Raw genomic sequence first — 23717 nt, forward strand, 5'->3', positions numbered from 1 at the left:
GCTTTGAGGGGAAGCCAGTGCAGATAACAGGATTTCTACTTAGTAACTTCTTAAATAACAAGTAAGTAGTTCCAGAATTGTAGGGGGAAATGGCAAATCTCTCAAAAATCCTGGACTTTGAGCCAAGTGTAACAAATGTATCAGACTTTTGTTTTCCCAAGGATTTTCCACCTTGATGAGTGGGGAAGTATATTCAGTTTGGGGGAGGAAAGTTGAACATGACGTTTGGGTGGCCAGAGAACACAATGTGACAGGAAATACTGGTTGTCTACCAATATTCATTCTTGTCTGCATCCCTGAATAGCAAAACTCCTAGGTTTCACTTACACAAACAACTGCCCAGATAACAACTAAATTATGCAACTTCCCTTGCAATTGTGTGTGGTCATATGACAAAGTTCTGGGCATATGATGCAGACATAAAAGAAAGAACCAAAGCAGCAACTTCTACACAGAAAAAAAAGCCACACAATGCAGGAGGTTAAAGTTACATTTCTAGGTGTGGGCTGCCTACTTCTGAGGTGTTATAGGAAAGGAAAATAAAATGACAACTTTAGGGCATTTTGGAGTTTACAGCACAATACCAGAATAGTATCATCGATCTCTTCATGGGGTGATACGACCAATCATGCTTTGAGTTATTTAATGGAAGGACTGATTTTTGTCTCTTTGCCATGTTACACAGTGCATCACACAAGTAGGGATTCTGCGCATGTTAAATACACAAATCAATGAATCAATAACTAACCAAAAATAGAATTACTTGGTGTCAACATGGGTGAAAGTTTCTGATTATCCTAGGCATTCATCAGTGTGCTGGAAAGTGTGGTCAGCCTATAGAGAGTGGTTCTCAGAAATTCTACACCACCTGTTTCATCTTTGTTCCACTCCAAAGTTATGCAAATAACCACAGCGCAAATCACTAAATAATCAATTGCACCCTCATTCTCTCAAGAACTGCTACTTACCTGATCAATTTTCTCGCCATCTGCATTATAGGTGAGTATGGACAGGGAAAACGTAATTGAAAACTGCAAACAGTTTAGTGTCATCAGTATAACCACGAGACCCTGTTAAAGAGAATAAAAATTCCATTGGGTTGGATTTTACTCCCATTGCCCTATGAAAACCTCGCTCCCAGAGCTCCACCTCAGGCCTTTGGAGGGGACCATCTTAGCATTACATAAAATGGTGACACCAGGTTGAATCTAAATTTCAAAATATAATGTGGCGGGGGGTGGGAGGGATGGGGTGGCTGGGTGATAGACATTGGGGAGGGTATGTGCTATGGTGAACACTGTGAATTGTGTAAGACTGTTGAATCACAGATGTGTACCTCCGAAACAAATAATACATTATATGTTAAAAAAAAAAAAGAAGAAGAAGAAGATAGCAGGAGGGGAAGAATGAAGGGGGGGAAATCGGAAGGGGAGATGAACCATGAGAGACGATGGACTCTGAGAAACAAACTGAGGGTTCTAGAGGGGAGGGGGGTGGGGGGATGGGTTAGCCTGGTGATGGGTATTAAAGAGGGCACATTCTGCGTGGAGCACTGGGTGTTATGCACGAACAATGAATCATGGAACACTACATCAAAAACTAATGATGTAATGTATGGTGATTAACATAACAATAAAAAAATTTTAAAAAAAGAAGATAGCAGGAGGGGAAGAATGAAGGGGGGGAATCGGAAGGGGAGATGAACCATGAGAGATGATGGACTCTGAAAAACAAGCTGAGGGTTCTAGAGGGGAGGGGGGTGGGGGGATGGGTTAGCCTGGTGATGGGTATTAAAGAGGGCACGTACTGCATGGAGCACTGGGTGTTATACGCAAATAATGAATCATGAAACACTACATCAAAAACTAATGATGTAATGTATGGTGATTAACATAACAATAAAATGTCTAAAATATATATTTATATAGTGTGGTTTTTTTTTTTTAAAGATTTTATTTTATTTATTTGAGAGAGAGAATGAGAGAGAGAGAGTACATGAGAGGGGGGAAGGTCAGAGGGAGAAGCAGACTCCCCGCCGAGCAGGGAGCCCGATGCGGGACTCGATCCCGGGACTCCAGGATCATGACCTGAGCCGAAGGCAGTCGCTTAACCAACTGAGCCACCCAGGCGCCCTAGTGTGGTGTTTTTGAAGAAGAACTGAATTTCAGAAGAATAAAAAAAGCCAGTGTTCCTATGAATTTTAACACAACAGTGACTGCATTAAAAAAAAAAAATAGACTTTCCTGTGTCCACAATGATCATTTTATAAGTTGTTAATGTTTTAATATTGTCCATTCTCAGATAGTAGAAAAGATGCAGTGTCTACAAGGGTAAATCTTTTCAATGAATAGGGGATTCAAGGAGAAATGGTAGGGGACCCAAATCCTCCTCCTGAATCTAGTGTCCTAACTAAAACCAGAAGTCTCCTAGAAGTCCAAGGTTCTTTTATAATAATTCATCTGAAAGATGTGAAATTGTCTGCAGGGCCAAGACAGCACTGGTTCTCAAAAATGATGCCGATCCTTTTTAGCAGATGTGTGGTAGCAAGCAACTGTGATCTTAATCTGCATTTTCTTAGTGACCAGGGGCATCTTTCCATGCACTTATTTGCCATCTATCTTTTTTGTCGAAGTGTCTTTTCAATCTTTTTCCCGTTTTTTCCAACTTTTATATAGAAATAATTGACGTTACAGGCGGTTGCTAAGAGAGCACAAGGTGGTCCCATTTACCCTTACCCACTCTCTCCCAATCACTGTATCCCATGTGTCTGTGGTGCAACATCAAAACCAGGAAATTCCAAGAATGTCATGCAAATGGAAGCATACAATATGTGGTATTTTGAGATTGGCTTTTCACTCAGCATCCTGCTCCTGAGATCTAGAGAAGTTGTTTTTATGAATGAGTAGTTCCTTCCTTCTATTTGTGTTAAGGAAGGTTTAGTTTGAGTGGTATTCTGTTGTATGGGTGTATCATAGTTAAATCATTTCTCTCCCAGTGTCTAGAGAACACTTGGTTGTTACCAGTTTTTGTATGTAGCTGCTATGAGCATATGAAGCTTCTATGAACAACCAAGTACAGATTTTGTGCAGTTTTTATTTCTCTGAGATTCATGCCCAGGAGGGACATTGCTGGGTTGCATGTTAAGTGTATCTTTAGTTTTTTTAGAAAATTGACAGACTACTTTCCTGAGGGATATTTTCCAGAGTACCATTTTATCTCTCCACTGGCAATGCATTAAAAGATCCTGTTTTTCTGCATCCTTCACACCATTCAGTATTGTCATTAGTTTTTAAGTTTTATATATTGTGTTGGGGAGGTAGTCATACTCTGTCATGGTCTTAATGTACATTTACCTAAATAATAGTCATGTTAAATGTCTTTTCTTGTGCCAATTTGACCTATGCACATATTTTCTTCAGCAAAGTGTCTCTTTGTATCATTTGCCCACTTTTTAATTGCACTGTTGGTGTTTTACTCTTGTGAATTCTTTATATACTCCAGATATATACTCCAGGTGCCAGTCCTTTGGTAGACATGTGTTTTGCAAACATTTTCTCCCAGTCCGTTTCTCTTTTCATTCTTATTTTATGAATTCAATTCCTATTTTGTTCATTTTTTTCCCCAAAATCATCTTTATCATTATAAATGACCTCCTTTATCCCTAGTTGTATATTTCACTCTAAAATCTACTCTGATATTCACAGACCAACTTTCTTTTCATGATATGTCTTTTCTTCCCTCCTTTACTTCAAACATACCTATCTCTTTATATTTACAGTGTATTTCTTATAGGGAACACGGAGTTTGGTCTTTTTTTTTTTTTCTTCTTCTTTTTTTAATCCAATCTGTCCATCTCTGGCTTTTATTTAGGCTATTTATATTTATTGTGATCCCTTATATGGTTAACCTTAAGTCTTTCACTTTATTATATATTTTATATTTGTCCTATCTATTTTTTCCCCTTTCTCCACTTGCTGCCTTCTTTTGGATTAATTACATATTTTTGTGATCTCATGTTATCTCCTATTTTTGCTTATTAGATATAATTCTTTGTTGTGTTATTATAGGGGTTGCTTTAGGACTTATATGTATATTTAAACAATCATAACCTATATTCAATTGATATTATAACACTTTATCTGTAATATAAGAACCCTATAATCATATATTTTCATTTCTACCCTCTTGGGCTGGATGCTTTTGTTACTTTACACATGATTCATACATATTTTTAAGTGCCCCAAATACCTTGCTATCATTGGATGCATTTTCCTTCTTCTTGAAGAACTTGACACTTTTTTGTAATGTAAGTCTCTGGTGATAAGTTATTTTAGCCTTTGCGTGTCTTAAAACATGTTTATTGGGTCTTCATGTTGAAAGATATTTTCATTGGACATGGAATTCGAAGGTGACAAATTTTTTTCTCTTAGTATTTTAAAATTTTGTTTCACTCTGTTCTCCTTTGTGTTGTTTCTGATACGGAATCTGTTGTCATTCTCTGTATGATATGTGTTTTTCCCCCACCCTGGCTGCTTTTCAGATTTTCTTTCAATCATTGGTTTTGAGATATTTCACTATGATGTGTCTTGATATAGATTGTTGGTTTGTTTATTTTCTTATGCTCAGAGTTCATTCAGCTTCTTGGATTCTGTGATTATACAAGTTTTAAGAAATTTTGGAAAAATTTACCCAATGCTTCTTCAAATATTTTTTTCTGTCCCACATTCTCTTTCTGTGGGGACCCCAATTACATGTCTCCTCAATAACTTGAAGTTATTTCATTGGCCACTGATACTCTTTTAATATTTTCACGTTTATTTTGTACCTCTCTTTTTCACTTTGGAGAGTTTTTAATATTATTTCTTCAAGGTCATTATTAGTATTTTATTATAAGTATTTATTTTCTTGAATGGTTATTCTGTCATTAATCTTATCAGCCAGTTTTTCTTCTCAGACATCCAATAGTTTTCTTACTTTTTTTTTTTTTTAAGTAGGCTCCATGCCCAGTGCAGGGCCCAGTGTGGGGCTTGAACTCACAGCCTGAGCTGAGATCAAGAGTCAGATGCTCAACCAACTGTGACAGCCAGGCTCCCCAAACATAGCAGTTTTCTTCTCTAGAAGTTTGATGTGGAACTTTTAAAAAAATATTTTCCATGTCTGTACCTAACTTTTGGAAGTATGGAATGCAGAGTAAAGTAACTCTTAACATCATTGTCTGCTAATTCTAACACCTGTGTCTTTTCTGAGTCTGTTTTCAATTGATTTATCTTGTTATGGAACATATTATTTTGTTTCTCTGTATGCCTGGTAAATTTTTTATTAGATGTGAGACATTGTACTTTTATCATGTTAGATACAGGATATTTTTACAGGTTGGCAGGTTGAAACTGACACTGTACTGGCCTTATGTGAATGTTGGGTACTGTTCCCTTTAATGGTTCAGGGTGATCCTTTCTCTGCCTTCAGGTATTCTTTCATGCAGGGGACCTATTGTATATGTCTGGAATTATCTCTGTTTGCAGATCTCTCTTCTCAAGTGCTCTGTCCTGCGAACTCTTTTTTTTTTTTTATTATGTTATGTTAATCACCATACATTACATCATTAGTTTTTGATGTAGTGTTCCATGATTCATTGTTTGCATATAACACCCAGTGCTCCACGCAGAACGTGCCCTCTTTAATACCCATCACCAGGCTAACCCATCCCCCCACCCCCTCCCCTCTAGAACCCTCAGTTTGTTTTTCAGAGTCCATCGTCTCTCATGGTTCATCTCCCCTTCCGATTTCCCCCCTTCATGCTTCCCCTCCTGCTATCTTCTTTTTTTTTTTAAACATATAATGTATTATTTGTTTCAGAGGTACAGATCTGTGATTCAACAGTCTTGCACAATTCACAGCGCCCACCATAGCACATACCCTACCCAATGTCTATCACCCAGCCACCCCATCCCTCCCACCCCCCCACCACTCCAGCAACCCTCAGTTTGTTTCCTGAGATTAAGAATTCCTCATATCAGTGAGGTCATATGATACATGTCTTTCTCTGATTGACTTATTTCACTCAGCATAACACCCTCCAGTTCCCTTGATGCCTTGGCTTCTCCTGAGTCTCAGCTTCCCCCATCTCCTCAACTCAGAGAGTTTTCCTGGTTCCACCTGGATTCTCCAACCCTGTGCTGTGGCCGGGAAATGCTTGCAAGTCAGTATGGGGGAGCAGTCATTAGGCTTGCTTCATTTGTATATCATCTTCAGGGATCGAATTCTTTGTTACTGTCACTGTCCAGTGTCTTGAAAATCATTGTTTCTTATATTTCTTGAGTTTTGGTGGTGGCGGCATTTCAAGTGGAAGGAAGAACCCAATCCCCATTACTCCAACTTGTCCAGAAGCAGTAATCCTCCAATCTTCTTGTTTTTGTTAAAAAAAATTTCCCCAAGAGAAATTTTATATATTTAATTTATATATAATTTAATATAATTATACAAGTTACATATTATATAATGAATATTATAAATTATATAATTTATATGTAATTAATTTAATATATATTTCATTATATAATTAAATAATATATATTTTTCTTCTTCTTCCTTAGATATTCAATCTCCCTTTCTTCCACAAGGCCATATAGTGGAAGGTCTGCTTACCGGTACTGGTAATGTAGATAAAATATAAACCCTGAAGGCAATGTTTATTATTATTGATGGTTTTTAATTGTATAAGTAATGCATATTTATTGTAGAAAAATTGTGGAAGAATTAATATAAAGCAGATAATGGAAATCACCACAGTCTTGGATGAAGAAATAAATAACATTGGTCCATTTGTTTGCCATTTTTCATGAAGGAATCCAATTGGGATAAAGGAATATTGGGCTCTCTGCCCTGGCGATGTTCATATGGAATGGAAATATTTTGCCTCTTGTTAAAAAGACATCAAATTTAGCTAGAAATTATGAATAAACCTCAAGTGCAGGAACTTTTTTTTTTTTTTTTTTAAGACTTGCACCTATGCTGGGCGCCTGGGTGGCTCAGTTGGTTAAGCGACTGCCTTCAGCTCAGGTCAAGATCCCGGGGTCCTGGGATCGAGTCCCACATCAGGCTCCTGGCTCAGCGGGGACCCTGCTTCTCCCTCTGACTTTCTCCCCTCTCATGCTGTTTCTCTCTCTCTCTTTCTCGAATAAATAAATAAATAAAATCTTAAACAAAAAACAAAAAACAACATTGTGCCTTTGCTGTCTTATCTCCTGATCCTGAGCCTCCTAAGTTGTCAGGCTTTTCAGCGTTTAGAAGAAAAATACTTACAGTTGTAACTGATTTGATACCAGAACATAGATCTCTGTCACAATCCAGGAAGATGGTTTTTATTAAGTTGTTTGAGAGAATAAGAATTCCAATGCCCGACACAGTTGTGCTGAGAGTGTTAGCTCTCACATTTCCTCTCAGCTGAAATACAAAAAAATGTTCATTCACCGAAAATATTCAGGACCCTTTACTTCCATATTCTTTTTAATAAAGATTTATGTATTTATTTTAGAGAAGGAGAGCATGTGACTGAGTGGGGGTAGGGGCAGAGGGAGAGAGAGAGAGAATCTCAAACAGATTTTGTGCTGAGTGCAGAGCCCCATATGGGGTTCTTATCACACAACCTTGAGATCAGGGCCTAAGCCTAAATCAAGAATCAGACACTTCATCGACTGAGCCACCGGGGCACTCCTATTTCCGTGTTCTTACAGGCCTCCATAAACCTTTCCCAGGAGAGAGATTCGCTAAGCTTTCATAATACCTCTTCCTGCCAGTTAAATTAAATGGAAACCCACAATGGAGCAAAGGAAAGCTTGAAGCAACTGACAACTGAATAAAATGTGCCATAGGCAAAATCGTCAGCTGTGGATCTTTCTTATTTCCCTTCCCTGCGCGGGATGGGCCCAAATTGAGGTCTACCGTGATCAAGCCTAAAGGCGTTCATTTCTGTATATCAACATTATTCATGACCATGAAGTCGATCTCCAGTTTTACTCATGGAAATTTGTATTCTAAAGCGCCAGGGCAATATATCCTATCTAAACCTGAGAGGGCTTCTAATTATATCCAGACCTGGGGTGATCAGATGAATTAGTGGAAAGAAAAGACCTTTGTACTTGTCCTCAAAAGTACTGAAAACCACGGAACTTCTGGCCTGGCCCACTGGGCTTTGTATAGGATATCAGAGTATTAGATGGCCACACACTATTCATAAATGAAATATGAATTAACTGATACTTTACCAGAGCTTTTGTTCGCTTCTTTGCAGACACAACTGTCACAGATCCAGAAATGATAAACTGCTTATGGGAGAGAAAGGGGCATATTAGCACTGCTTCCTGGACATTTACTGTCCATCTCTAAAGGACCAACTTTATTCTTACTATTTTTTTCCTATGAAAATCCCTTCAAAACTTTGAGTAGAGCAGATTATTGAATTGTATATAGTACATGACTAAATTTTCCTGCTGTCTTCACATCCTTATGAAAATAACTGACAATATTTAAAGGTAAAAAATCTTTATCTAAAGTAGAGGAGTGAAATCAAAGGAATCCTGTGAATGTTTTAATGGAAGGTGGAGAAAAATGAAAAAGAGAGCTAGATATAAAGTAAAGTTATTTTGAGGTTCGGACGAGGGACCATATGCACTCCTACAACATGATATTCATCTCAGTAATTTTGGCCTGGAAAACAGAGAAGTTGAAAGGAGTAATTCACCACCTCACCATCATCTTCCACACTTCAATACCCCTTGCATGTTTGAAGATAAGTCTGTGGATAAACCAAGGATTATCTAATAACCCAATCCAATATAGTCTCCTAAAGCAAGTGAGCAGCTCACTGTATGACTTTATGCTACACACCTAGAATTTAATAAGAATCCCCAACACATAGACTTTAAGGCTCATATTACAATGGAAGATCTAGAATGGCCGAGACTGAATATTGAATCTTCGATTAGCATGTTTGAAAACTCTGCAGCATTTGCAGGAGGCTAACGCACCACTGGATGAGTGACTGAATGAAGAGGTAATTGACTATTAATTATTTTAGACACAAATCAGACATACTCACAGATAGAGCTGCCCATATGGGAAAGCCTATCTTAAATGAGAAGAAACTGATTTTGTGTATTGTGTAATGGAGAACTATAATTCCAATGATCCCATAGAAGATGAATGTCACACCAATCATAATCTGAGCCACCTGGATAAAGACAGAATAGAATAAAATACAGACATGAGCGAATATTCCAAGAGAGAAGATTTCTTTGTTCAAACATAGAGGTCACCCACGTATCGAACCCTCAGATGTCCCTAATTCTACCCCTGAAGCTAATAATACACTATATGTTAACTAAATTGAATGTAAATAAAAAAATTAAAATAAGAGAGTGCTCTTAAGTAAAGCTCCGTACAGCGGCATCTGCTCCTTCTAGTGGCAACAGCTAAAATAGCATCACTGCGACCCCTTGTCCTTTTCCCTGGCATCACCTGGACAAGCATACACTGGCGTCCATCAAGGCCTCCTTCATGGGATTCCCAAGACTCCACTCTACCACCTCCCAGGCAACCCAGCCACCACCACCACCTAAGATTAAACAAAACTTCCAGTCTCTCCTCACCAAAACTTCCACCTGGCAGAGGCTCACCTACCCCCAGTTGTTTGAGATTTTCCTTCAGGAATCTCTGCAGCTTGTTTGGTGTGTGTGCTGAGGTGTCAGATGTTACCGCCCTCCCTCACTGGGTACCTTGGTTTTCATTTGAGGAAATATCCACAGTTATCCCACTGGAAGCCACAATTTCTCTCATTCTGTAAAGAAACCATCTGTTAACAGCATCAGATTCACTATTCACTATTGACTACTCACGATTCACAATGCTCTGTGCTCTTCTATGAGAAATACTAGTAGAAAAATAGACACTAGTGTTCCTGATTCTGCAGACTTTATAGCTCACAAATCAAAGGAGTCTTAAGCCAAGCCATGTTTGTCTATGATAGCAGATCCCAACCCTACGTCCACACTAGGCCCTGAGTAGCAAAAGTAGGAAAAATAAAGGAGAAAGAAAATGATGGAAACTTAGCAATGTCATTTATCAGGTGTCTGGAAAATTTTCTAGGTTATAGAAATATGTCACTCTTGTGTCCAGGTTTGAAAAAGAGTTCTGTGTGAATTAGGTGGCAAGAAGGCCCAGAAAGAACTATTTCATGTTGTACCATGTATAGTATAGTGCTTCCTTTTTTTTTTTTTATAACCAAGGAATATTCTGTTGCAAGGATATGTTACATTTTGTTTATCCACATCAGTTGATGGGCATTTTGGTTGTTTCCACTTTTTGATGATTATGAATCACACTGCTATAAACATTAATGTGCAAATTTTTGTTTATGTACCTATGTTTTTAGTTCTCTTGGGTGTAGACATGGAATGGAATTGCTGGGTCATATGATAATTCTGTGTTTAACCATTTCAGGAACTGCCAAACTGTTTTCCAGAGTGGATCAACCATTTTCCATTCCCACCAGCAGTGTGTGACAGTTCCAATTTCTCCACATCCTCACCAACACCTGTTATTGGCTGGCCTTTTGATTATAACCGTTCTAGTGGGTAGAAAGTGGTATCTCATCATGGTGTTGATTTGCATTTCCCTGTGACTAATGATTTTGAACATCTTTTCGTAGGTTTATGGCCATTTGTGTATCTTCTTTGGAGAAATGTCTATTCCAATCCTTTGCACATTTAAAAATTGTGTCTTTTGGGGCGCCTGGGTGGCTCAGTCGGTTAGGCGACTGCCTTCGGCTCAGGTCATGATCCTGGAGTCCTGGGATCGAGTCCCACATCGGGCTCCCTGCTCGGCAGGAGTCTGCTTCTCCCTCTGCCCCTCCCCCCTCCCGTGCTCTCTCTCTCTCTCTCTCTCTCTCTCTCTCATTCTCTCTCTCAAATAAATAAACTCTTAAAAAAAATTGTGTTTTCTGTCTTTTTAGTATTGACTTAGATGAATTCCTTATATATTCTATATACAAGTCCCTTATCTGATATATGATCTGCAAATATTTCTTTCCTATTCTGTGGGTGACTTTTCACTTTCTTGATGGTCTCCTCTGAAGCCCAGCTTTGATTGTGATAAGTCCACTTGATCTATTTTTCTTCAGTTTCTCATATATTTTTTTTGATCTTATCTCTAAGAATCCATTGTTAAGCCCAAGGTTATGAAGATTTACTCCTATATTTTCCTAAGAGTTTTGTAATTTTAGCTCTTAAATTTAGATTTTTAATCCATTTTGGATTCATTTTTATTTATGGTATGAGCTAAGGTTCCAACTTCATTATTTTGCACACGGCTATCCAGTTGTCCCCAACACTATTTGTTGAAAAGGCTATTCTCACATTGAATGGTTTTGGCACACTTGTCACAGATCGGTTGACTGTAAACAAACACGTGAACTTTAATTCTGGAGTCTCTTCTATTGATATGTATGTCTATCCTTATGTCACTATCATGCTATCCTGATTATTATTGCTTTGTATTATTGCTTTGAAACTGAAAGTGTGAGCCCTACACTTTGTTTTTTACGAAAACGTTTTGCTATTCTAGGTCCCTTGCAATTCCATATGAATTTTAGAATCAATGTTATCGACTTTTTTAAAAAAGTAGCCAGCTGAGGGGCTCCTGGGTGGCTCAGTCGGTTAAGCGTCTGCCTTCAGCTCAGGTCATGGTCCCAGGGTCCTGGGATAGAGCCCGACCTCAGGCTCCTTGCTCAGCGGGGAGCCTGCTTCTCCATCTGCCTGCTGTTCCCCCTGCTTGTGCTCTCCCTCTGTTTCTCTCTGACAAATAAATAAATAAAATCTTTAAAAAATAAAATAAAATAAAAAGTAGCCAACTGGGATTATAAAAGAGAGGGTATTGAATCAGCTATTGCCATTACAACAATATTAAACATTATAATTCATTGAGCACAGGATTTGTTTCATTTAACTATACCTATAAATAAGGTATTTGAATTATGTCTTTGTAGCATTGACTTTTATGCTTCTATTAATTGTATTTCTAAATATTTTATTCTTTTGGATGTTATTGTAAATAGCGTTGTCTTATTAATCTCATTTTCAGCTCGTTCATTGCAAGTGTATAGAATTACAGTGATTTTTGCATGTTGATTTTGTATCCTGCACCTTGCTAAACTAGTTTATTAGTTCTAGTAGATTTTTTAGTGGATTCCTTAGGAGTGCCGATATACACAGTGAGGTTATGTGCCAATAGAGACAGTTTTTCTTCTTCCTTTCTGATTTGAATTCCTCTTATTTTCATTTCCTAATTGCCTAACTAGAACTTCCAGCACAATGTTGATAACAGAAGTGGTGATAACAGACTAGATAATCTTATCTTATTCCTACTCTTGGGGAGAAAGCATCCAATCTTTCACCATTAAGTATGGTATTAGCTTTGGGATTTTCATAGATGTCCTTTAAGAAAGGCCCCTTCTATTCCTAGTTATTGAGTGCTTTTATAATGAAAGGGTATTGGATTTTGTCAAATACTTTTCTGCATCAGTTGGATGATCATGTGAAGTTTCTTCTATCGATGGTGCGTTTTTCTGTGTGATGGTGCAGTATGTTAATGGATTTTCAGACAGTAAATCTACCTTACATTCCTGGCATACAACCCACGTAGTCATGGTATATCATTCTTTTATATATTGCAGGATTTAGTTGGCTAGTAATTTGTTGAGGATTTTTGCCTCTACATACTTAAGAGATATTAGTCTGTAGTTTTCACTTATTGTGATGTACTTTCTGGTTTGGGTATCAAGGTGAGACTGGCCATATAGATTGAGTTTGTAAGTGTTCCCTCCTCTTCTACTTTTCGGAAGAGTTGAAAATTTGGTAGTAACTCTTCCTTAAATGCTTGGTAGAATTCACCCATGAGGCCATCTGGGCATGGGATTTTCTCTGAGGGCAATTATTTTTATTAGTAAGCCAATCTCTTCTCTCGTTAGAGGTCTACTGGATTGCTTATTCTTGAGTCTTTTTAGTACTTTGTGTCTTTTAGAAATCCTCCCATTTCAGCTAAGAAATCTAATTTATTTGCATACAATTGCTAATACTATACAGTTACAATGTTTATTTCTGTAAGATAAGTAGCAATGTTCTCTCTTTCCTTTCTAATTTTTAATTTGAGATTTTATCTTTTTTTCTTATTCATTGTAATTAAAGATTTGTCCATTTTGCTGGACTATTCAAATAACCAGCTTTTAGTTTCATTGATTTTCTGTATTTATTTTTGGTCTCTATTTCATTAATTTCTGCTCTGATATTTCCTTCTTCCTGTTTGCTTTAAGCATAGTTTTTTTTTCCTCCAGTGTCTTTAGGTGGAATATTACGTTATTGATTGTTGAGATCTTTTTTCTTTTCTTTTTTCTTTTAGAAAGAGAGAGAAGGGAGCTGGGGGCGGTGGTGGAGAGGGAGAGGAGAGAGAGAAAATCTTAAGCAGGTTCCACGCCCAGCATGGAGCCTGACTAGAGGCTGATCTCATGATCCTGAGATCATGACCTGAGCCGAAATCAAGAGTTGGATGCTTAACTGACTGAGCCACCCAGGCACCCCTCTTCTTTTTTAAGAAATGTATTTTCAGGTACAAATTTGCCTCTAAACACTGCTCTAGCTGCATTCCATAAGTATATGTCATTTATCATGAATGCATTTCCTAATTTCCCTTTTGCTTTCTCCTGGACCACCACCCCCACACTCCCCCCCCAACTTTTATTTTTATTTATTTATTTTTTTAAAGATTTTATTTATTTGACGGAGAGAGACACAGCGAGAGAGGGAACACAGGCAGGGGGAGTGGGAGAGGGAGAAGCAGGCTTCCCGCGGAGCAAGGAGCCCGATGCAGGGTTCGATCCCAGGACCCTGGGATCATGACCTGAGCCGAAGGCAGACGTTTAATGACTGAGCCACCCAGGCGTCCCCCCAGCCCACTTTTAGGAGTGTGTGGCTTAGTTTCTTAGTTTCCATGTGTGTGTGTTTCCCAAGTTCATCTCTATTATTGATTATTATTTCATTCTAGTGTGGTTGGAAAACATACTTTGTATTATTTCTATCCTTTTAAATGTATTCAGGTTTGCTTTATGACCTAACTTATAGTCTTTTATGTGCACTTGAGAAGAATGCCTATTCTGTTGTTGGACGGAATGTTCTCCTTAAGTCTATTAGGTCTGGTTGGTGTGTAGTGTGTTCAAGCCTTCTGTACACTTTTTTATCTTATGCCTAGCTGTTCCATCCATTATGGGACCGAGGCGTCGAGTCGCTAACTGTGATTGTAGAATTATCTATTTCTCCCTTAATTTCTGTTGGTTTTACTACCTGTATCTTAATGTTCTATTGTTAGGTGCATATATGTTTATAATTGTGTTTTCCTTGTGGACTGACCCTTTTATCACTATAAAATGCCCCCTCTTTATCTATACTAACATGTTCCTGCTTCTTTGCATGTCTCATAATTTTTTGTTAGAAAATGGACATTTTGTATAATATACTGTAGCATTTCTGGGAACTGTACTGTTCCCAAGCTATTTTTATTTCTTTGTTTACTTTTACATTCACTGGCTGGACTATTTTAGTAAGCCTATTTCTCCCCCTGCAGTGTGAAGCTTCCCATGTTTCTCCTCAGGGAACACAGCCTTGGGTATGCCCACAGTCACCTGGGATGACCGTGGTTTCCTCCTTTGAATGTTTCTTTCCCTGCCCTCAACCAGCTATTAATCTCCACTAATTGCAGCCTTATTGCTCTATTGTTTTCTTTTTTTTTTTAAGATTTTATTTATTTATTTGACAGAGAGAGACACAGCAAGAGACGGAACACAAGCAGGGGGAGTGGGAGAGGGAGAAGCAGGCTTCCTGCCGAGCAGGGAGCCCGATGCGGGGCTCGATCCCAGGACCCTGGGATCATGACCTGAGCCGAAGGCAGACGCTTAACGACTGAGCCACCCAGGCGCACCTGCTCTGTTGTTTTCAACAGTGCCTTTCCAGTGCCTTTTGAATTGCTCCACAAACATGCAATCAAGAGATAGTTAACGGTCAGTGTTTGGAATTTGTTTTGGCCCCAGACAGGCTTCTTCTATCTGTTTCCATTTTTTTCCTGTGAAGCTAGCCAGTGTATAGCTTAGCATATATCTCCAATTAACCCATTGATGCCTTTCACTACAACCTACACTATATTTTTTTCTCAGTTCAAATTTAATAGAAACAACAAAAGACCAAAAGTGATGCCCTGCTACTGTACATAACAGCTGACCTGCCCCATAACAGCTCAGGTCCTTCTCTCCAGAGGAAGGAAGCCTCACCTCCCCAACCCCTGCAGGAGAGACCTGTCTTGTCCCCATACCACATCTGCACAGAGTCTAAATTCTTATGTTCTAAACATGGCAATAGTACAAAAGAGATTTTGTTTTCATGGCCGCCCACTGCAGCCCAGCCCTAAAACGACCCAGTGCTCATTTCTGCTTAGAGAAATATTCGTTGCTCTTCTGCACGGCAGGCTTGATGGTATCACTGCCAGGCTTCCAGCCAGCTGGGCACACTTCCCCATGCTTGTCAGTAAACTGGAAGGCCTGAACCAGTCGCAGAGTCTCATCCACAGAGCAGCCGACAGGAAGGTCATTTACCGTGATCTGCCTAAGGATACCTTTATCATCAATGATAAAGAGGCCCCCGAATGAGATGCCTTCATCAGCCTTTAAGACCCCATCGTCCTGAGCAATGGTACGCTTGGGGTCTGATACCAAGGGAATGTTCGTAGGTCCCAATCCTCCTTGTTTCTTGGGTGTGTTGATCCATGCCAGGTGACAGAAATGAGAATCCACAGAAGCACCAATCACTTGGCAGTTGAGTTTTTTAAATTCTTTTGCCTGTCACTGAAAGCAGTGATCTCCGTGGGGCACACAAACGTGAAGTCAAGAGGGTAGAAGAAGAACACAGTGTATTTTCCTTTGTAGTCAGATAGGTTGAGGTCTTTGAACTGGCCATCTGGCATAACAGCCGTGGCTTTGAAGTTGGGGGGCAGGATCCCCAATTCTGGCATTTCCTAAAGACATCTTGCTATCAGCAGCTCTGAGAACAAAAACACAGAAGACAAGGCAGGAAGAAGACACCAACCTACACTATTTTTGAGAGAACCTTCAGGCTTGAATTTCTCCACACTCCGTTTCAAAGGAAATAACTTCCTTTGGATTTGGATACCTCCTGTTCTATGGTCAGCTACTCCCCATTCCCAGGCCAAAAAAAAAAAAAAAAAAATCCCTAAATCATAGCTCTGGTGCTGCGGTATAGGAAAAATGACACATTTCTTTATATGTGACACTGCTACTTCAGGAGCTAAGTGTTCAGTGAAGGAGGGTAACAACTCAGGTCCCCTCAGCTTGCCTCTCATGGTATGGAACCCAGCTCATGAGCTGGAGGAGGGCAGTCAGGACCCAGCATTCTCAGCAGTGTTGTGCCCAAAGAAGAGCCATAAGTGGGGTTGAGAAGAAAGAAGGAGGCCATGTTTCAGGTACATTCACCCGGAACTTAGCCTCACAACAGGTAGTGGGGGCAGGGTGAGAAGTGTTGACGTCCCGCCCCTCTCAGAAAGACAGCCCTCTGAGTGGGAGCAGGGGGAAGGCTGAAGAAGCAGGTTTAGATTTAAATATCGCAGATTCTTGCTTTTTCCCCATGTTTTAGTTGATTTGCCTCCAATAAATATTATTCATTGACTTTATGACCATTTATAGACACATGAAATGCTTTTAAAGAATTTTTACCAGTTTGCCTGAGGATAGCTCCGTAAACCTCCTCACACTCTCAGGCTGTAAGTAGAACCTCTAAACCACTTTTTAAGTAGGATTTTACTACCATTATGTATTTCGTTGATCTTATGTTTATGAAGCAGGAGAGCGAGGTTCTTGTCTCATGGAGTCAAAGAATGAATCTTGTGGACAAAGGAGAGTGAGTGAAGTGAGAGAGTTTTGTTGAGCAAGGATGCAAATAGAGCTCTCAGGAGTGAGAGAGTTCCCCACTGGGTTGCCAACATGGGCCTCCACTGATGGTCTTTTATTTAGAACAGACCACAGAGCCTGTGGCCGTAACATTCTTGTGATGTCTTTGGTTTGAGGAAGGACTGGTGATAACATCTTTAATGGCTGACCTCTTCTTTGGGGTCTGTTTATAATGGGACTGCCATTAAAAAAACCCACCTCTGAAGCCCAAGGCAGGATGGGCTGGTTTGTTCCCTTATTTCTGGTTTCCTTACCCCTCAGCATTTCTGGGATTTTCAGTGAGCCTGATCACATGGCCCCCTACACGAGTCTAGTCATGTAGTACCCTACCTCTCGCTCCCCATCTAGCCTCTCCTGTCTCTTACTCATTTATACTATGGTAGTATTTGTTAAATATTAATAACATGCTATTACTCTTGGTATATTTTATATTAAATCTCATTAAATTCATTAAGTGGATAATTCATTGAATCTCAACAATCCTACTTTGTAACTTTTAATCAACTTTTTGCTTTTTTTTACTTAGTAAACGTGCACCCTGAGGTACAGACAAGTAACACATACCATGTCACAAAACTAATATGAGATGAGCATAGCCCCCTGGCTCAAGCGTCCACATCCATAAGCATTGTTCTAAAAATAAACCTCGTCGTGCACAGCTCTCCAGTTTTGTTGAGTGAAACTTGGAGGACACATTCCCAAGTAAGGAATTAATGAAATAAAGTAGAAGAATAATATTTTGGGTCTTTAAACTTCTTGTCAATTTTTCTTTTTTTTTAATTTTCTTTTTTTCTTTTTTTTAAAGATTTTATTTATTTATTTGACACAGAGAGACACAGCGAGAGCAGGAACACAAGCAGGGGGAGTGGGAGAGGGAGAAGCAGGCTTCCCGCGGAGCAGGGAACCCGATGCAGGGCTCGATCCCAGGACCCTGGGATCATGACCTGAGCCGAAGGCAGACGCTTAGCGACTGAGCCACCCAGGCGTCCCTCTTGTCAATTTTTCTAAAGGAAAGGAGTAAAGAAAGATAAGGAAAGAAGAGGAGAGGAGGAAGGAGGGAAGGAAGGAAGGAAGGAGGGAAGGAAGGAGGGAGGACAGAGGACGGACTGTGCTCATCACTCTGGTGCCAACATTGTCTGGTTCTATGTATTGCACTGCAGCCTCAGAGAAAAGTTAAGATGTGAAGACAATTTGAGACACTCTATATTTTAACTAATCTAAAGCAAGCAAGACTGTCTACGTTCTGAATTCACTTTTGATAAAAAGAACAGAGTAGAGCAATTTAGCCCACTGAAGGGTCTGGAAGGCATACTTCTCACTGTTCGCTTGCGTGCTTCAGGATCTGGTGGGAGATTTTTATCACCTCCCAGGAGCACTTCTCTCTGCTGACTTCATTCATCATCCATTTGCTCCACATGCACAACCAGACTTCTAATAAGTGTCAGAATTGATCTCGGTCATTCTGTACACCACAGTAATTAAAAAGGCTCCTTAGCTTTGAAGGACTCAGAGTATAGTTCTGTTCCTTCTTTCCCCCTGCCTGGGAAAGAATGCTTGAATGATAAAAACACTAATTCTCCCCAGTTTGTGGTCCAAAAATACGTTACTGGAGCAATGCCACCTTCTTCTGCCACCCCTGCAGAGTATACAGTTACTCAAAGTCTATTTCCTACTCAGTAGTCCGATGAGACGAAAACTTGCCCATAATCATTTTTATTGCAGATAGCCCTACGGGGGGCTCCAGGGTGGCTTAGTCGGTTCAGTATCTGCTTTCAGCTCAGGTCATGATCCTGGGTCCTGGGATGGAGCACTGAGCACCTATCAGGCTCCCTGCTCAACGGGGAGCCTGCTTCTCCCTCTCTCTCTGCCATCCCTCCTCCCCTTGTGCTCTCTGGCTCTCTCTATCTCTCTGTCAAATAAACAAATAAAATGTTTAAAACAAATAGCCCTACTGCAAGGATCCCCTGGGAAACATAGCCAAGAGAAAGCTTATTTACGAGAAAGGGCAATTCCCTCAGGAAAGCAGGAGTAAGGCTACAGGAAAGGGAGGCCGGAGAGAAGGGAGGGGAAATACAGAGGCTCAGAGCACATCTCAGAGCTAGCCCCTGCTACAGGAAGCAGGCATGGTTGCCCCAGAGCCCCACCCTGCCCAGTGTCTATCTCCAGAGTCAGGGGTCTGTTTCCACATCCCAGAATTTACCCAAGGACCCCCTCAGAGGCCCCAGATCAGGAAGAAAAGTGAAGAGTGGTGCGTACCTGGTTTGTTCCAGCATACAGAGGTGGGGGTCCGTGGTCTCCTGAGGTGTTGCTTCTATTCCGTGTCTGGCACAGACTGAGCCACCACATGGGGGAAAAGATCTACACTCTGATCTTTCTGATACTCCTCATTTGCTGTACTTCCACATCAAGGGGTTGTGATGTGTTTAGGCAAATGCTGTTAACGGTTGATACTTATCAAACTTCACTGCTCATAATTAGGAGCATTCTAGCCTATTCCTTATTCTCGCGGGTAGCTCTATTTGCCACTCCTTCTAATTCCATGCCCCTCCAGTTTGCTGACTAAAGTTCTCTTCATTGTCCCACCATCAGTTCATTAAAATGGGTCCCTCTTCAGTAATCTCAGCCTCTTTCTGTGCCTCAGGTAGAGCACTTCCTCAGACACACCTGAGAAGGACCAGGGTACGGGTGAGTGTTGACAACAATAGTTGTCGGTCTGGCCCCATGTCTCCTTTCTGTGCTTCAGAAGGAATTTACAGAAGTAAATATGGACAGATGGAATGGTAGAAACTCTTAGTGAAATAGGTTTTGTGCTGAGAACTTTAGGAACAATATCTCCTCAAATCCCTACGAGAAGACACTGAAGTACAGTTGACTCTTGAACGGTACAGGTTTGAACTTCCTGGGTCCACTTATACACAGATTTGGGTTTCTTTACAAATACAGTACAGTGCTAAAAATGAATTTCCTCCTCCTTAGGATTTTCTGAACATTTTCTTTTCTCGACCTTACTTTATAAGAATACAGTATATAATACATATAACATACAAAATATGTGTTAATCAACTGTTTATGTTAGTAAGGCTTCTGGTCAACTGTAGACTATTAGTAGTTAAGTTTTGGGGGAGTCAAAAGTTATACTTGGGTTTTTGACTGTGGGGGGTGGGGGGTCGGTACCCCTAACCTGTATTGTCCAAGGATCAACTGTATTACATTCCTGATTTTATACTTGAGAGTGCTGGGATTTAGAGAAAAATGGTTTCATTTTTCAGAGCACAGAGTTACTAATGATTAGTCTTTGGGCTCAACTCATTCTGTTTTTATTGTCTGTTTAAATGTTTGTTTATTTTTATTTGTTTTTTTAAAAAGATTTTATTTATTTATTTGAGAGAGAGAGCAAGTGAGTGAGTAGGGGAGGGGCAAAGGGAGAGGGGAGAGAGAGTCCCAAGCAGACTCTGCACTGAGTGGAGAACCTGACGTGGGGCTTGATCCCACGATCATGAGATCATGACCTGAGCCAAAACCAAGGGTCAGATGCTCAACTGACTGAGCCACCCAGGCACCCCTGTCCTTTTTTATTTTTTAAACTAAGCATGAGTTACATCTTTCCTCCCTCCCTCCCTCGCTTCCTTCCTCCCTCCCTCCCTCGCTTCCTCCCTCCCTCCCTTCCTTCCTTCCTTCTCTCCTCCTCCTCCTTTTCTCCATCCCCCCTCTCATTTTTGCATGCACAGGAATTTTTAGTTTAGAAATAGACATCATAGTTTTCTGTATTCTATATTCTGTTGTGTTCTCACGGCTGTTGGTGTCTGGTAGTAGAGAGCAATTGCAATCACATGGACTCAAATGTTGGACACTATCTCTTCTGCAATATGCAGAAGCTTATATTTATTCTCACCATTTTTTCCCCTGGCTACCTTACGGGTCTCCTCTCCATCTGTGTACTTCAGTGGTCAACCTATCATTTGGAAAGAGAGTATAAATTCAGCTCACGTTGCATGAAGCTTGAGAAACTCATGCAATAAAAGAATCAACAATCTAACAATCCTTACCAGAAACAGTTCTGCCTTTCAATGATAGGCACCTCCTCAATATTGCCTGAGATCTCCTGACTTCATGTCTATTTCTGAAGGAATAGTCATCGGATAAGTCCCCCTCAGCACTCCATAAATTTCCATTTTTTTCTTCCTTGCATATTGCATATTTTCTAATGCAAAATTTGTTGCCATCCATCTCTTTGTTTCTCTGTACCCAATTTTTTTTCCTCTGGCAACTGTTAAGATTTTCTGATTTTGGGCTTTCCAAAAATTAATTATTATAGGCCTTGATGTGGTCACCTGTACATTTTATGCTGCTTGGACTATCTTGCATTGAGTCAGTGGGCTCCTGGTTTTCACCAACTTTAGAAAGTTTTCTGCTAGGACACTTGGGCGGCTCAGTCAGTGAAGTGTCTGCCTTCAGCTCAGGTCATGATCCCAGGGGTCCTGGGATTGAGTCCTGTGCTGGGGCTCAGCGGGAGCCTGCGTCACCCTCTGCCTGCCATTCCCCCTGCTGCTGCTCTCTCTCTCTGACAAATAAATAAAGAAAAGAAAAGAAAAAAGGTTTCTGCCATAATTTTTTCAGTGTTTTTCTGTTCTTCACCCTCATTTGGTCTTCTTATGTGACTTCTTATGTGTCAAATTGCCTGGTGTTCTTTCACAAACTACTGAAGTGCTGATTATTTATTTATTTATTTTTAAGGTTTTATTTTTGAGGGAAGGAAGGGCAGGGAGAGAGAGAGAATCTCAAGCAGATTCCCCGCTGAGGGCAGAGCCTAATGCGGGGCTTGATCTCACAACTCTGAGATCATGACCTGAGCTGAAACTAAGAGTCAGGAGGCTTAACCGATTGAGCCACCCAGGCACTCCAGTGTCGATTATTTATTTTAAAGTGTTTTTTTCTCTGTGCTTCAGGTTGTGTATTTTCTGTTGTTATGCCATCACATTCACTAACCTTGCCCTCTGCTATGTGTAATCTGCTCTTAATCCCCTCCATTGAAGTTCTCATTCCCAATACTGTTATGTTTTATCTCTAGAAGTTTCATTTTTTTAAAAAAATGTATTTCATTTCAATATTCCTTATGGTCATGTTTATGTTAATCTTTGAACATATTTATAATAGCTGCTTGAAGTCTTTGTCACATAATGACATCATCTCTTTCATTTATGGGTCCATTTCAATTAATTAACTTTTTCTAGTTGTAGGTCACAACCTCCATCTTTGTGTCATGTCTGGAAATTTTGAATTTTTGATTGGATAGTGGATATTGTGAATGCTTCTTGGAGTGACCACATTTTGTTTCCTTCTTTTACATAATGTTGGTCCTTGTTGCCTTGGGCATTTGTATTATGTATAGATCAGCTTGATATTTTCAGTTTGTTTTTATGCTTACTTAGTATGGATCTCAAGTGGCCTTATGCTGGTAAACTTTATCCCTTTTACTAAGGCATGATCTTTTTGTTGTTCTCTGCTAAATGTGCTGAGTGAGTACAAAGGGCCGCCACTGCAGGTCAAGTGTCCCTCCCCCTTAGATGAGCTCTAGGAATCACTGGGTTTACTGGTTTCAACTTGTCCTTTGTCCAGAATTGAGGAGTGTTGCACTGTACTTCATGATTTACCATATAACAAAGACTGAGGGACTCCTGAGCAGATTTCTAGAATGTATTTTCCACCTAGCTTCCTCTTTTCCTGAGCTTTTCCCTGCCATTTCTAAATCACACAGGCCTTCCTGAACTAAGGTCTCTGTCTTTTCAAATCAATAAAGAAGCCATGCTTTCATTTGTTCTTGCCTTCTTCACTGGGGACTGGACTACTCCTCCAGGCATAAAGCCCGAGTGTAGGGCTCATCTTACTTGTTTTCATTCTCTCAGAAATGAAATCCTTGTGCTCCCTGTTATACAGTGTCTGGAAAGAATTCTTTCATAAATTCTACCCATTTTCCTATTTGTTCTATTAGGAGAGCAATCCAGGTGTCTGTTACTCTATAAAGTTTGGTTTCATATTGGTTTTATTTTCTTATTTTCTATTGAGGCTGAATATCTATTTTTCATGTGCTTACTGGACACTTAAACTTTTGCTAGTGTCTATTTACGTCTAATCTATTTTCCCCACTGTTTTGTCTCCTTGACTCACTGATTTGTAGGAGACACTTATGCATGTGGAAGTAAGTCTTTTGCTGATTATAATTGTGGCAGATATCTTCTATCACTTGATAGCTTGCCCTTTACATAACTTCATGATAACTTTGATGAAGAAATTTATATCTAATCCAGGCAATTCACATTGATATTGTGGTACTCTCTAATTCCCAGAACTATTCAAATTTTGTTAATAGTGCAATACTTTCCTTTATAGCAAAATGAACCAGTAAGGAATCATACACCCATTTAGTTCCCTATCTCTTTGGTCCCCTCAGTCTGGAATAGTTTTGTATTTTCTTTGCTATGATTTTGATGGTTTTGAAGATTCCAAGCTAGCTGTTTTATAGAATGTTTCTCAGCGTGGAGTTGTCTGACGTCTCATCGTGATAGAATTGGGGTATGCATTAGACGAGGATGGGACAGAAAGGCGGTGTGGTTTTTCTGTTGCATCTTTTGGGTGGTGCATGATTTTGACTCATCACTTTACT

At 39.9% G+C, this 23717-nt stretch overlaps 1 pseudogene; it reads right to left on the reverse strand.

The window, feature by feature from the left end:
• Positions 1-15517: 15517 nt before the first annotated feature.
• Positions 15518-16104, reverse strand: LOC113914940 (annotated as a pseudogene).
• Between the last annotated feature and the right edge of the window lie 7613 nt (positions 16105-23717).

This window comes from Zalophus californianus, chromosome 11 (assembly GCF_009762305.2).
Source record: "Zalophus californianus isolate mZalCal1 chromosome 11, mZalCal1.pri.v2, whole genome shotgun sequence".
Classification (NCBI taxonomy): Eukaryota; Metazoa; Chordata; class Mammalia; order Carnivora; family Otariidae; genus Zalophus; species Zalophus californianus.